The sequence below is a fragment of the Balaenoptera borealis genome, assembly GCF_965194805.1.
Source record: "Balaenoptera borealis genome assembly, chromosome: 1".
Classification (NCBI taxonomy): Eukaryota; Metazoa; Chordata; class Mammalia; order Artiodactyla; family Balaenopteridae; genus Balaenoptera; species Balaenoptera borealis.
Window position 1 is genome coordinate 32,463,941 of NC_138860.1, and position 15,876 is coordinate 32,479,816.

A 15,876-nucleotide genomic window follows, 5' to 3' on the forward strand; every position below is an offset into this window, starting at 1 on the left:
AATAGAAATCGGGAGGCTCAATGTCAGATAAGGGGAAAGTAACTTTCCCCTTTCATGGTTTCTCATTATTAAAATCCCAACTTTAAAAGGCTGAGGTCAGAGCTCAGACAATGGGGAAGATGGGGAAGATGCTCCTTCTTAGGATCTAACAAAAAAGGAGCCAATAAGAAATGGAGGGCTTCCCTGGTGGCGCAGTGGTCGAGAAACTGCCTGCCAATGCAGGGGACATGGGTTCGAGCCCTGGTCTGGGAAGTTCCCACATGCCGCGGAGCAACTGGGCCCGTGAGCCACAACTACTGAGCCTGCGCGTCTGGAGCCTGTGCTCCGCCACGGGAGAGGCCGCGACAGTAAGAGGCCCGCGCACCGCGATGAAGAGTGGCCCCCGCTCCCCACAACTGGAGAAAGCCCTCGCACAGAAACGAAGACCCAACACAGCCAAAAATAAATAAATAAATAAATTAAAAAAAAAAAAAAAAAAAGAAATGGAATCAAAAAGGAGAAAGTCATTTCTGGAAATGCATCTGTGAGATCCTCTCGTAGGTGCAAGGGAAAGAGAATTAGCATAATTGAACTTCTACCTACTCTAAGGTAAAATACGTCATATACATTGCCTCATTCAGGCCTCACACCATAAGTTAAGAATTATTCCCATTTGTGACCTAACAAAGAAAAACCTAGCTGCATATTTTGTAAGGGACAGAGCCAGCACTTGAACCCAGATCTTTCTGACCCTAAAGCACATGCCTTGTCATCTCCCTATGACCATGAAAAGCCCATGAAGTCTCCTTTCCAGGGATAGTGATCTATCTGTACAGGCTCATTCATTCATTAAACAAATTTTATTTGAGCCATTATATGTCAGACACAGAGGTAGGCTGTAGGTTAGCTGTGGTTCTGCTTTGGGGAGGGGTGTTCAAAAGACCTCTAGGGGTCTCTTCTGGTTACAGAATTCTGCAATTGTAGGAAAGCAAGGCAGCCATAGCTTCTTTCTCTGCTGTTGTCCATATCTGATGAATTGCCACTGGGGAAGAGGCCAGAACATGGTGGACACTACTTTTCTGCCCAGGCTAGGAAGAACAGTAGAAGGGAGAGTCACCAAGAAGTTCAGTGGTCAAACTGGACTCTAGCAGTCTCTTCCAGGGTCCAGTGTTAAAAAGAGGCCTGGTATAGAGTTTCTTTTGGGGATCATGAAAAAGTTGTGGAGATGGATAGTGGTGGTAGTTGCACAACATTATAAATGTCCTTTAATGCCACAGAATTATACACTTTAAAAATGGTTAACATTGTAAATTTCATGATATATACATCTTATCACAATAAAAAAATTTAAAGTACACTTGGCAAAATAAAGTCTTGAAAATAATCTTGAAACACACTTTGCAACATTGCTCCTAAATGTACACCTATCCAAAGAATTAACCATTCAGAGCATTCATGCACTCAATTCATTTTAGTTTTGAGCTATCAGTACAAAAAGGAAGGAAGGGAGGGAGGGAGGAAGGAAGGGGAGAAACAGTAGCAAAAGCTCCATTAATTTATACATGGAAAGAGTCACAACCATAGTTGAAGCACAGAATTTATTCTTCTGGCTTGTTCCCCACCAACAGCATCCAGTGCCTGATAGATAGAGTCACAGTGCACATTTTAAAAATGTGCAGTAAGGTTCCTAAAAATAATTGTAAATCATACAGACTAAGTGACAACAGTAACAACAAAATAGACCCAGGACTTTGTCTTTCCAGCCTGAGCACCACAATCACCAGGTCACTCTGACCTTCCATGGCAGGCAGCCCTGGGCAGCTGGAAAAAGTGACTTCCTGACCAGGATGCAAGGAGCCTGGCAGCCACGAGGGGCTGAGCCACGTGGGGTGTCTTGGTCCAGGCTGGAGTGACGGCCGGCTTCCAACACGGAAGACCACACCAGCAATGGGACTAACTGGGTCCCAGGATCAGGAAGTGCCCCCCTTCCCCATACATACAGTGACTCCCCACTCCCCACCTGCGACACTAGGAGAGGCAGTGGCCCCTCTGGAGGGTGGGCAGGCAGTGTCTCCATCACCTCCACGTTACAAATATGGAAAGTGCTAGGCTTGACTAAAGTTACAAACAGGTAGTTTCTTTTCCTCCGTGGAGCAAAAAGGAAAAGTGACTCCATGTTCTCATTGGAACCAGGCTGCTAGTCACAGCATAGCTCCAGTGTTTTTTCCACTAAATATGTCAATCTGTAAAATTGAAAGAAGATCCTGGCTAGGAGCCATAACTGCAATCAGGAGATAGAGAGGAAGCTAGAGGGACTCTCCAGTTATCCTTTTTTTTTTTTTTTTTTTGGAGCTCAGAAGAAGCGGCTGCGCATACCAAGGTAGAGGGTGAAGTGGCTTTATCCCTTCACTCACCACCAGAGGGGGCAGTGTAACTTTATCCCTGTACTCACCACCAGAGGGGGCAGTTGCTCCACATCGGTGGTCTCTGCAGTGCTGAGAAGGTACTACTTGCTAAGGGTGAGACCCCCTAAGGCTCTAAGGGTCATTTTAGCTCTCCTTTGCCCCAGAGCTGCCTGCATTTACTTATCAAACCTCACTCTTAGATAAGGAAGGCACTGCAGGGATCATCTGGTCCCAGACAGCTGGGTGTTTCCCCCACTCTTAAAGAGCTCCAGAAATAAACTCCAGCACCGCGCCTGGCTGTGTCACAAGGCTCTCAGTGTGGGCTGCCTACAGCCACCGAGACAGGAGCCAGGTGAGGGCAGATGAACCCCCTCGGGGCAGGCCAACTGTGCATTAGCCCCTGTGGAGGGAGGCGGCTTCCTCCTCCTGCCCAGGAGACCCAGGTACCGGCTTCCATCCTCTGGCCACCTCGCAGACCAGGCCTGAGAGCAACAGACCCCTGCCTGTGAGCCCGAGGGCTGAAGCCTCTTCATCTGCCTCTTGGGCTCCTTGCTTTAAGAGGCACCCTTTGTGGAGGTGAGTTTGGGCTCATGAGACAACCCCATTTAACATCGACTCCCACCCCTCCTTGCCCCCAATGCATCTGTCTCTGCTTCATTCCATCTGGTGTCCTCAGAGGAATGGCTAATTAAATTGAAAAGAGCTGGCCTATTTTTGGTGTTTTTTCAGCTAAGACCTGGAGGAATAGCCACAAAGTTTGGAAGGAACCACAGGGAGGCTGAAAAGCTCTGGGGTTGGCTGGTTATTCTAGGATTGTCAGGTCCTAAGTCCCATAGGCTGGCTGTTCCAGTTAAGGTTCCATCCCATTCCCTGGGTCATCAAATTAGGGGATGGGATAGAATCTGAAAGAAGGGGAAATATCTTCTTGGGTATTCTCATCCCACATTGTCCTAGAAGAAACAAGCTGATTTATTTGGCTTATTTGTTGCAAAGTCAGAGCAGCAACAGCAGACCAAATAAAGATTGGTCTCTACAGAAAAATGGCAGGAGTCGGGGAGGGTGCGGGGGGTAGGATGTGGGGTGGGAGCAGGGGTACCTGACCCCTAGCTCACATTCCATTACCTGCATTTGAACAAATACTGTTTCCTTCCAGAAAATTACTTTCTTTCCAAAAAGAAAACTCGTCATATTACTTCTCTACATTAAAACATCCTTTGGTTCCTTATTTGTCTGCCTAACTGACAAAATCCTTAACTGTACTCCTAATGTCCCTGTAAACCAGCCCAAACCTTTTTCACCAGATTCAATTCCTGCCATCTTATACACTAGCCATCCTGAGTTTTTCACCATCCCTTTTCACCTCTTGCTGTCTCAACACACTTCAAGTCCTCTGCCAGGAATTCCCTTCTCAGCCTAGCAAATTCTACTCATTAATGGACTTGCAGTGCAAATATTACCTCTCTGAAGTCTTTTTTTAACACCTCCAGGAATTAGTCACTTTCTCTGCTGTGCTTCCCTAGAACTTGGATCATACCTCCATGAAACCTCCTGTCAAACATATTCTAATAATTTTTTTACATGTCTCTGTTCTGTGTAAAATATGACCTCCTGAGGACAAGGAGTGTGTTTTATTCACCCGTACTTCCAGCATGGGGTTCAGTGAGTTTTTTTTTTAAAAAACAATGTGTTTTTTTCCCTTTAGTTTTCCTGATCATCTAATATTATTTTATTTTATTTTTATTTATTTATTTTTGGCTGCATTGGGTCTTCATTGCTGGGTGCGGGCTTTCTCTAGTTGTGGCGAGCAGGGGCTACTCTTTGTTGCAGTGTGTGGGCTTCTCATTGCAGTGGCTTCTCTTGCTGCGGAGCACAGGCTCTAGGTGCGTGGGCTTCAGCAGTTGCAGCACGGCGGGCTCAGTGGTTATGGTGCACGGGCTTAGTTGCTCCGTGGCATGTGGGATCTTCCCGGACCAGGGATCGAACCCATGTCCCCTGCGTTGGCAGGTGGATTCTTTTTTTTTTTTTTTTTAATTAATTAATTAATTAATTTATTTATTTATTATTTTTTGTCTGTGTTGGGTCTTCGTTTCTGTGCGAGGGCTTTCTCTAGTTGTGGCGAGTGGGGGCCACTCTTCATTGCGGTGCGCAGGCCTCCCACTGTCGCGGCCTCTCTTGTTGCGGAGCACAGGCTCCAGGCGCGCAGGCTCAGTAGTTGTGGCTCACGGGTCTAGTTGCTCCGCGGCATGTGGGATCTTCCCAGACCAGGGCTCGAACCCGTGTCCCCTGCATTGGCAGGCAGTTTCTCAACCACTGCGCCACCAGGGAAGCCCTGGCAGGTGGATTCTTAACCACTGCGCCACCAGGGAAGTCCAAGTGAATTTTTATTGATGAATTGCTTGATGAATTAGGACATCACTCTTGGAAGTGGAGAAACCTGTCCTCAGAAACCCCAGGGGGAAAATAAACAGTTCGGCAAATTGATCCTTCCCAGGGGAGATGAGAAGTAACGTGTGGACTAAAACAGCCCCGGGCAGGTGGGCGTCTTTGGCCATGGCTAGGATGTAAAATCTCAGGGATGGAAGATCTGAAACTTGACCTTGGGACGGATCCAGTTGCAAAGTGGCATTCTGCTCCCAGAAGGAAAGAACTCCCAGCCCTTGTCTCACCTCTCTTCCGAGCTCCATCTCACATTCCCACTTCCTCCAAGAAGGCTTCCCTGAACACTCCTGCTCCTGCCTCCCCAGGAGTCCCAGGTTCTTGAAGTTTTACCCCCAGTGGGTGGCACAGTGCTGGTGCATGTTCTATGCTCCAAAAATGTTTATTGATGCTGATGAAATTGCCTGCTTAGGATCATGGAGACTGTTGTACCTACTCTGCCCCTCTGGATCCACTCCCCAGCCTTCTCCACTGTGCTCTGTGCCCCAGAGAGTTGGCCTTTTGGGACTGCACCAGTCAGACTCTCTCGTCCTTTGGCTTTGGTTAGGTTTGGTCAACGGAGGCACAGGAGTGAGAGGAGACGGCAGCATATTTGTCCCCTTGGTTCCTCCTTGCTGGCCAGAGGTTGGCAGGGCCACCCTCCTCTACTAAGGGCCTCCTGTAGAGGGGCCTCTCCTGCAGCCTCATCCACAGCCATGTTCTCTAAGGTTCTCTTGGCCGTGAGGCTATGCCTTGTGTGCTTCACTGTCCCTTAAGAGTTTCCTATAAACTCGTCCACATTTTGTAAGTGGCCTCTTCATCAGACTCTCCCCAATTCCTCCGTTTTTGAGTGGGGACTGGACCCAGTATCCATAGGAAACTTTTTCATCCTCATGTGTAGCTTGGTGCCTATCAGGCTTCTCCAGATGCCTGTTCTACATTGGCGCCTGAAGTGGGCTCAGAAGCAAATGTATTAATTACAAGAACTTAGATGTTTCTGCATATGTCCCAATCCCCCACTGATTTCATAAATTTTCCAGCCAGAGAATGCGGGCATCTGGCCCCAACCTTAGGAGGCATCTCTACGGAGTTTGGAGTTCCAGAATTGTTCTTGAAATCACAAATGATCCTGTTGCCTCCCTATATGGTCAGTGTTTTTCTGGACCAGTTAGATTTGCTAACTGGGAGTGGGTTTTTTTGGGGGGGTGAGGTCCCGATTTTCCCCTTGAACAATCAACCATCTAGTCAGTAAGAATCTCCAGAGCTGCTGAGTGAGCCCCGCCTGCCCACCCCCAGGCCATCACCCTATTCATGCTCTCGAGGTCAAGCCGTTCCCTTGGCCTCCCCATTCCGCAGCACCATGTGGTCCTGCAGAGAACAAGTTTTGTCTCCTTGCGATCCCCAGGCTGCTATCCAGCCACCCCACTGCGACGGGGCTGCACGCTTCCAGCCATTCTGCACAAGGTGTTTGCTCACCAGGAGGATCTGAGCAAATGAGTCTCTTGGCTCAAGGTTCCCCGACATCTCAGGGAACTCAGATCTGAACAAGAAGGTCCTGCGCTTGCTGAATCATTTCACCTAGTTCAGGGACTTCAGTAAAAGATCAGTTCCAGAGTAAAAACTCTTCTCTCGGGAGCCTCTCTGTGTGCTGCCCTAGTTTGCCTGGAGAGCCCTGAGGACCAGATCTGAAACATGCAGCCTGGAGGGAAACTGAGGCCTGGAGAGAAGCAGCCACTGGCCTGTGTCACAGGAGCCGGTGGGCGGGAGAAGGGAGCAGGGTCAGGTGCACTGCTGAAGGGAGACGGATGCTGACATTCTGAGCTGGGGGGGGGGGGTTGCAGGTGGGGCAGGAATGCATGCAGGAGGACAAAGCTACAGGAGAGAAAAGTTATACAGTGGGTGGGGCGGTGTGCGCACACATGTCAGGGGGCAAGGGGTATGCTGGCAACAGCGGCTTTGGCCATATTAAGACTTGATCAGGGAACTTTTGCCAAGCGTTTCTCCCTTCGACTTCTCCATCCACACAGCCCTCACCAGACTTATCACCCTGTCCCAGTGCCAGGACCTGCGGACTGATGGTTTTGCCTGGAGTCAAGGCCCACTGGCTGGCTCTCTCCCTGGCCCGAACTGCCCCTTCCCCCTGCTCCTCCCTTTCCACCCAGGCCCCGTGAAGAAGAGCTGGCACCCTTGCCCACAGAGCTCCCCATGCCAGAGGAGACACTTGAGCCGGGAGATTACCGGAGCTCTTTTTAACCAGCTTCAGCTCATGTGACTGGCTTTCGTCCAGGCAGACATATGCAGGCCAGCCCTCCAGGCAGGGCACACAGCGCTATTTATTTCCTGCTGGGTTCTCTTCAGGCAGAGCTGGCAGGGTGGGGCTTTTTCATTGTATTTAAGCCTCAGCTGGCGCCACTGAACTGCCCCAGCCTCAGCCTTTGCCCCTTTCCCAACCCTGTCGGTAAAAATAACCCCTCCCCCACTTTGGCACCTCTGGGGAGTTGGATGGGGACTGGGGAAGGAGGGTTGCTGCGAGTCCAGTGTAAACAGTGCATGGAGGCCGGGTGTTGAATGGGGCATGGTGTTTTGATAGCAGCAGTGGAGAGTCTGGCTCCAAACCTTGGCTCTGCTGCTAACCAAAGGGACATGGGTATTTGCTCTCTCCAGTTTGGGCCTCGGCCTCCCACATTTTCCGTTTCGAAGAGCCTGGGCACCATTCACCCATGATCACTGAGGCAGGAGGCCTTGTAGATAGTGGGTGGTCAGTGGGGGAAATGGCCATGGCTAGTGATGGACGGGGCAGTCACCACAAAAACCCTTTGCTGACCTCCACCCCTACCCTTCTTCTTTTGGCGGGGGGGATGGGCAGGAGGAGACTCCACAGGGCATCTAGTCTGCGTCTATCATCATATGTATCCCATTGTATGTCAGTTCTTCACCAGAGTCTAACTTTCCACTGAATTTGAGAGCAAGGACAAATGTCTTCATCACGTGTGAATCGCCCAGCGCACTGCCTGGCACATTCATTTACTGAAAGAATGAAGAGAAGGTGGTAGGGGGCACCTGGTGCCCACGGGGGGAGCCCCTGCAGAACACACAGCTGGGGGCAGGGAGAGGACACTCCCAGAGCCCCGGGCTCCAGCTTCTGACTTTACAAACTGTGACTCTGCGGTTGAGGAGCTCTCAGCCTCGGCCCCACCCAGGCTTTCCCAGCTAAAGTTGCACCTCTCTCCTCTGGATGTAGTAGAATTTAAGGCTGGGAATAAATCAAGAACGGAGGGATTACTCTCTCTTTGACATGCAGCTGCCAGGTTGAGGTAGTAGGGGTGTCGGGTGTGACACAGCAGTTGGGAAACAGTTGTCCCTGCAGGAAGATCCACCGCGGAAACCCTGGACCCTTATTTTAGCAGGATCAAGGGGAAGCACCTGTGGTCTCCTAGAGAGGTCTGGAGACTTCTCCCTCTCACTCATGCTGCTTTGCCTGGAAATCGCTCTGACATTTTAAAGCAGGGAGTGACTCTGGGTTTCAGGGAGAGGAAAGGGACTCCTGGATGAAGAGGGTTTACTGAGAGGGCGCTGGCACCAGGACAGTGTGGGACAGCTGCTCGAAAACTGTAGGAGAGGATCTCAGGGATGAAGTTCCTGACTCCATTCCATGTATTCACCTCAGTCTTGGGCTCAGACGGGGTTTGATGATGGGACAGAAGTAAAGAATGTTGATTTAGCAGCCAGAGAAAACAGCAACGCAAGCCAGCTCATTGTCGAGGGAAATAAAGGAGAGAGAGGCAAGAGAGGTCGGGAAGCCTGGTGCCTGCCGTTTCCTCCTCTGCCGGGGTTGCTGTGGATGGCAACTTAGAAATAGAATGGATGTTTGAGGAGGGAACAGCAAGACTCACACCCCTGACCTGAAATCATGTCGGAGAAACCCCGAGGGTGACCCCGTCTCACCTTCAAGGTCAGAAACAGAGGGAAGTGAGAGCCACGCAGCAAGGGGATAGCGTGTCTCTACACCATCTTTTCTCCTCCGCCTGCAGCTCCGAACACAAGACTCCAACTCTCGGCAGACTCAGAACATTCTCTTCTGAAACTCTCTCCCCTTCCCACCCCATTCACTTGCAGATTTATTCAAATTTTAAAACCAGAACGGACTGTAGATAACTTGGCATTTTCTCTAACTCCACTGGCCTGGCTTTTTAAAATTCTGAACAGTCTACGTTGCTGCTGGCGCGCTCCGTGCCTGACAAGTGCCACTGGAGGGCTCTTTTTCTCACACACAGCAGTTGCTCAATAAGTCACCGTCAAAAGAATAAATGCACCAATAAAGGCCTGTATGGACGGGCTTCAGAAAGGCAGAGGTGAGTTTAGTTTGGGCCAGGGCTCCACCCCAGGGATGATAAAGAATTCTCCGCGGTGGTTCGGATTGGGTGTCCTGAGTCTGCTTGCCGTCAGAAGCTGTCAGCAGCCACTTGCAAAGGCAGGGCTGAGCAGCCTCTGTAAACAAGCAGGGCGCATTGCACCCAAACGCATGCTACAGAAAGGTCAAGATCAGCCCTCGGCATTGGCACAGTCGAGCCGCTGTCACTTCATGTGCCTCTGGACTGATGCCTTCGCGGACATTGAAAAGCAAAGGACAACACACCTTGAGCTCTCATTGCCATTTCACTGCCTTTTCCAAGCTCTGATGAGCTTTTGCCTTAAATGGAACAAAAAACCATAGGAGTGTCCTGGCTTGGGGTGTACTAGATCATGGGGAAATCTGAACAGCTATGTTCTTTTAACTTCCCCCTGGCCTGTAGTTTCTCCAGCCGAAGTTAGTTTTTCTAACATGCAGCAGCTTCATGTGAGTTATGGGAAGGTCCTTTTCTAGCTTTAGGCCCTGCTCTCATAAGGCAGGAAGCCCATTCAAGAATCCAAGGGACAATTCAAGGGTGGCAGAAGGCAGCTCTTCCGTGTCCACTTAGCTCCTGTTGCCAGGGCAGGAAGGGCTCAGGGCCAACCAGAAGCAGGCAGCAGCTAAGGTGCCTGAGGGCCCCTAAGAACATTCTTTCCCTTTCCATTTGCTCAGTTCCCTTAAGCTTAACATTACCCACAGACAAAAACCCCGGAAACTTCCCAAATAAGCTGCATTCCTTAAACTGCTTGCCAGACCTCATCCTTAAACTAAGCTTAGGCCCCAGGAGAGTAAATGTGATAACTCTCTCCTGATGGGAGAGCTGATTGTTAGGGCTCTGGGAAGCAGGCCATCCCTGAGTACCGCGCCTGTTTCCCAATCTCCCTTCTTTACAACAATGCCAGAGCTTATGGACAGATGCTCTGGGGAACTAAAAGGATATTATAGGATGAATCTCTACAAGGCTGTTTCTCATTCCACTTCTTTTCTCATCCCAATATTTTCTTTTTTGAGCATTTTCTTTCTCTATCACTGTCGTCAAGTTAAGAGAGGCAGTACCTGCAGCACAGCCCTAAAAATTCAGTGATTGATAACTTGCCTACCACACTGGGAACATTTCAGAGTATAGCACTCAGGGCCTGCTGGGAAAGTTGTCAGCCTTGGTTTTGAAACAGTTATGAGATGCTGAAAAATTCTCAAAGCAATTTTTATTTTTTAAAAAACAAACAACCTAAAATAAAATAAAATTAAAAAAACCACTGACTCATCCATGCCAAACTGCGCTTTCCAGAGGAAGTGTGTCAGCAGATTCAAGTGAACAATGATAGAATCCCATGATCCCAAATGATTCAAACCTGATGCTTTAGAGGCTGACATCCTGAGCTGAAATAGCCACAGGTCACCATCTGGCCTGATTTAGGGGAGTCCTTTCTTTTTAGTTTATTTCTGTGGTAGCAGAAGAGGTGAGAATCTTTTGAGTCAACTGTCAGGCAGGCTTCTCCTGTTATAGAAAAAATTATGAGAGCTTGGGCTTGACTTAGTGGTTGGTGAGCTATATTAAGAATCATATTCTTTCTTTCAAAGTCTAGACGATATATTTGTAGCTCTGGCTTATCTCAGGGGCTATGGCTCTCAGGGACCAGAGAGCTTTTAGTCCTTACATGGTTGGGTTCACTTAAAAACTTTTCTCACTGAAATTAGCAGGCATAATTTGACAGGCACTTGGAAAGGATTACCCCTAATCACATTCTGGTTGAAGGCCAGGTTTGGAAGTAAATTCTTTTAAAATCTTGGGCTTTAGGAAGCACAGTTTGAAGGTGAAAGCGGGACATGTCATGTTGAAAAGAGGATATTAAAAATATTATTAAAAACTGAGAGGCTGATTCCTGGCAGAGGACAACTCTTCCTTGATTTGCTGATCCCTGGCCTCGTCTCTCTCCTTGTTTGGAAGACTCCAGGTTGCTCACGTTGTGGATGCCTGCAGTTGCTCTGTGCATATTAAGTTATAGGGCTCTACAGACTGGTCACCTCCGGCCAGACTGAAGAGACAGAGGAGAGCATGTTCCAGCAATTCTACCTGGTTCAAAGGATAAGCTCTTATCCTTAATTCTCAAAAGAGAAAAAGCATACAGACGCAGTCTGGAACAATCATTGTCACTCTTCCAACTTCCGTGTTCATGACATTGAATAATAGATGAAAGAGAAATAGTCAAAAGTAAATGAGAAAGAGTTTTCCATGATTCGCTAAAGTAGTAGGAGTATTCTGTTAGGAAAGCCCAGAACAATTTATCGGCTGCTACCTAAAATTTCGCATTTAACTTTAATTAGGCCTAGTTAGGAATTAAGCAAAACAGAAAGTTTCAACATGACTAGCTGCTACAGATCCCAACTGTTTCACAGTTGAAATTTTTGTTTAATCTTTTGTTCAGTTTTTTGATCACGCAAGAAACCCCGTTCTTAACAGATTCAGTGTCATGAAAACTAAAATATAATGACATCAGCCAGCTAACCTGTCTGTCCCAATCCGCACCTTAAAACACCTAGGAATAAAGTATACTACTATGGTCATAAATTAATTTCATCTGGGAAAGGAGATGCAGGTTAGACTCTTTCCTTCTTCACAGAGCCCCTGGGAGACAGAAGCAGACTCTTTAATATCATAGTTAGGTTACGGTTGCATTTTCCTTTTTTTTTTTTTTTTTTTTTTTTTTTTTTAACAGAAGCTTTTTTTTTTTTTTTTTTTAAATTATTTTTTATTTTTTAATGCTATTCTTGTCTGCTTACATTCTTTTTATTTATGTATGTATGTATGTATGGTATGGCTGTGTTGGGTCTTCGTTTCTGTGCGAGGGCTTTCTCTAGTTGTGGCAAGCGGGGACCACTCTTCATCGCGGTGCGCGGGCCTCTCACTATCGCGGCCTCTCGTTGCCGAGCACAGGCTCCAGACGCGCAGGCTCAGTAATTGTGGCTCACGGGCCGAGTTGCTCCGTGGCATGTGGGATCTTCCCAGACCAGGGCTCGAACCCGCGTCCCCTGCATTGGCAGGCAGATTCTCAACCACTGCGCCACCAGGGAAGCCCGCATTTTCCTTTTCATTATTATCAGTATCAAATACCGGACCAGAAGAAGGTGGCCTCACATAACCCTTCTCCAATTACCCTCTCTCTCAAAAAGAAGAGATCGGAGATTGACTACGTAGGTCAACTTGAAAGAAGACAAGAGGTGAGCACACTCCTGGTACACGGAGGGAAACGAACCCCCATCATCTGCACATGCTCGGTAGCATCACAACCGATTAACTCAGAGCTTCGTGATGAATGGGAATGCCCGTCTGAAGCTTGCACTCTAATACAAGGAGAAATCGTGACAGCACATGATAAACAGATCAGTCACTGTGAGGGTAGAAAGTGGGATGGAGTCTAATAAAATAAGCAGGTATTAGCCGGATTAGCCAATTTTCCATGTTGAAAGAAAAACATGATCTTAGGAATGAAATAAAACAAACATTCCTACCCAGCTCTGTACTGTGTCAACAACAATTTGGAAACTCGGTTGATTTCGTGAATTTAAAAATCAATATAAGGGGTGAGAAGAGTCCCTCCCTGGATGGCAGTTTGGAATGGAAAGAGCTTGGCGAGGTTGCAAGGAAAGCCAAATGGATCTGAATTAAATGCTTTTTTTTTCAAATAATTTTTTTTAAAAGCGTTTAAAAGTTCCACCTAGAATTGTATTTAAATTTTCCTATAAATTAAAATAAAGTGAAAAACAGTGACCCCGCTCCACTCTTTGCGGCCTGGCTTTTGTTTCTCATTTTACCGTTAGAAAAGTCGGGTTAGAGTTGTGTGGGTGTTGGGCGTTTAAGCTCCATTCTCCTTAATCAGGAGAATCACCTCAATGTTGTGATGCTCCAGAGGAAGCAGCTTGCCCAAGTCAGAGATGAAATATATTCGGAGTCAGGCATCAAACCCAAGTCTCCTCACTATTTTATTCGTTCCTGGGGCAAGGGGAGAATGACGGTTGCTAGTGTGTATTTCAGAATCCAGTTCTCAAACTTTGATGTGCATGTGAACCCCCTGGGAATCTTGTTAACGTGCAGATTCTGACTGATAAGGTCTAGGGTGGGGCCGGCACTCTGTACTTCCAGGAGACGCTGATATTGCTGGTCTGGCCCACAGGCCACTCCGAGTAGCAAGAGAAGTCCACTGCCTGCTAGTGAAGACACTTAAGTGGACTGGCTAAAAGTCAGTCACAGCAAGTTTGGGTCAGGAAGAGCTGGGACCGTATCCCCCACCCATCTCTGCATTCCCTGCTAAGCCCCCGTCGTGTGCTACACCTCACTGCTCACTCTTACTGAATTGGAGTGAACTTTGGGAAACACCCAAAGGACTGCTGACAAGCCATGTGGTAGTTGGCAAGGCTTTGGGAAGGCAGTGCTCACAGATCAGTGAAGGAATACATCCGAACACGGTTTCTCCCATTTCTCAACTTAGAAACAGTGTATCTTTAAAAACCCTAATCGTCATCTCCAGAAGTAAGATACGGAGAAGACACATGGAAGAGAATTAGCAGACAGTTTCTGGCATTCTCTTGGAGCTGAGTGGTTAAAGATAAAACTAACTCATACAGTAAGATTCAATGACCTTTATATTCTCGTGACAATGATAATAATAGATGATATAAAGAAACCTGCCACCTCATTCCTAGAGTTCAATCAGAAACTTGGGACTTCACCCTCATTTCCTCTTCCAGATTTTGTCACCTTCAGAGATTTAAGGAAAACAAACACTTTTGGTTTCTACTGTCATCCTTCTCATTGGCTCCAAAAAATCTTGACCAAATAAAGTGATAATTTAATCAAGATGGGTGGGGCGTCAAAAAGACACTGACATTATAAAATTAAAATAGCAGCAACTATTCTTAGCTGACAAATAAGTAAGGCATAAATAATTCTATCTCCCCAAGATGCTCCTCAAATGTGCCATCGAAAAAAGAACTAACCAAGCCTCAGTTTTCTTATCTGGTTAATGGGGATAATAATAATTCCCGTCCTGCAGAGGTAGCAAATGAGATAATGCTGCAGGTTCATTGCCTGGTATTTTGTGGGGTACCCATTTTCACAACTGAACAATTCTTTCCCCAAAAAGTGGACAATGCAGGTGAGAATCCAGATGTATAATTGGTCCATGTTGAGGGATTATGAGGCTAGTTCAGTGAGAAGGGCAAGGAGGAAGGAGAATTGAGGATGCCAATGAGACACGATCATGGGATCCAGATTCAGAGGAACCAAGTGAGATGAGGAGGGAGTGATGGTGGTGGTGGTGAAGGGTGGGGAAGGTGGTGGCTGCTGCTCCCGAGGGAGGGGGTTGCAAAGGTGAATCAGCCGGTCCCTGCCCTCTAACTACAAAAGCCACTCCACCCACACACTTCAGGGAACAACACAACCCAGCCAAACTGCCCTCATCACTTTGTCACAACAGTGGAAATGTTTCTGTCTGGAAGACTGGTCAGATCCTTCTGAATGTCCATATACCTTAGACCTTCTATTGAAGCCAAGATTTTCTGAATAGCTGACCCTTGGAGAAAGTTGCATTGATTTTGAGATTGGGAGCCTTGTATCTAGTTTCCAAATAGCAATACAGAGTGTTCCTCGTTCATGATGTTGCATACTACTTGATTTACTGTGATTCAACAAATGTAGTTCCAAGCCCCCCAAACCCACACCCAGGAACAAACCTTGGAGTACCTTTCTTCTCTCCAACTCCACACTGTAAAAAAAAAAAAACAAAAAAAAATCAATAAAAGAAGGCGGGACTTCCCTGGTGGCACAGTGGTTAAGACCCCGCGCTCCCAATGCAGGGGGCCCAGGTTCGAGCCCTGATCAGGGAACTAGATCCCACATGCATGCTGCAACTAAGAATTCGCATGCCACAACTAAGGAGCCCACGTGCTGCAACTAAGGAACCAGCGAGCCACAACTAAGAAGCCTGCAGGCTGAAACTAAGGAGCCCGCCTGCCGCAACTAAGGAGCCCACACGCTGCAACTAAGGATCCGGTGAGCCGCAACTAAGGAGCCTGCAAGCTGCAACTAGGGAGCCCGCCTGCCACAACTAAGACCCTGTGCAACCAAATAAATAAATAAATATTAAAAAAAAAAAAAGTCAACCAACTTGACCTGTTTAATTAAAATCACAAAAATGGCTAAAGAACAATCCAGCAACTGTAAGACACAGCCTGAATCTCTGTACTAACTCTGATCCAATTTGGTCATTCAGTGCTATGGCTGGGCAGGGATCCAAGCAAAAATCTGACAGTGGCTGGAAAAAGGGTGACAGCTTCTAAAAACTACAATTGTCCCTAAACTTGAAACACACTCATAAACCTCCTCAAATCCATCTGGCACAACCGCCATGTTTTAGAGCAGCCCACTCTCCCCAAACTTGAACCGGCCCGCAGAAGACAGTCATGCCAACTTGAATGACTCTGCTCTGCGTCACCCTCTAGGTTGCCAAATTTAGGCATAAACACATCCATTCACCCTCCCAGAGCTTTCTAGAATTTGTACAGTGTCATGGGTTGTCTATATCCTGTCGCTTGGCCCAGGTTCTGTAACCTCATGGTCCATTCACTACACAAAAACAGACCACACGCCAACCTCAGCCACAGGCTCCCTTCTCTCCCAAGTCACACACC

General features: G+C 47.5%; 1 protein-coding gene across 2 annotated transcripts in view; it reads right to left on the reverse strand.

Annotated features, from left to right (window-relative positions):
- Nucleotides 1-15,876, reverse strand: part of DYRK3 (dual specificity tyrosine phosphorylation regulated kinase 3) — a 42,023-nt gene that overhangs the window by 1,645 nt on the left and 24,502 nt on the right. The window contains exons 5-6 of one of the 2 annotated variants that reach the window (XR_014233353.1): nucleotides 14,920-14,951; nucleotides 4,428-10,687 (exon numbers count right to left, since the gene is read on the reverse strand). The gene's annotated coding sequence lies outside the window, so the exon portion shown is untranslated. Of the gene's footprint in view, nucleotides 1-4,427; nucleotides 10,688-14,919; nucleotides 14,952-15,876 lie in introns of those variants that run through there. The other variant, XR_014233352.1, reaches the window with a different exon arrangement.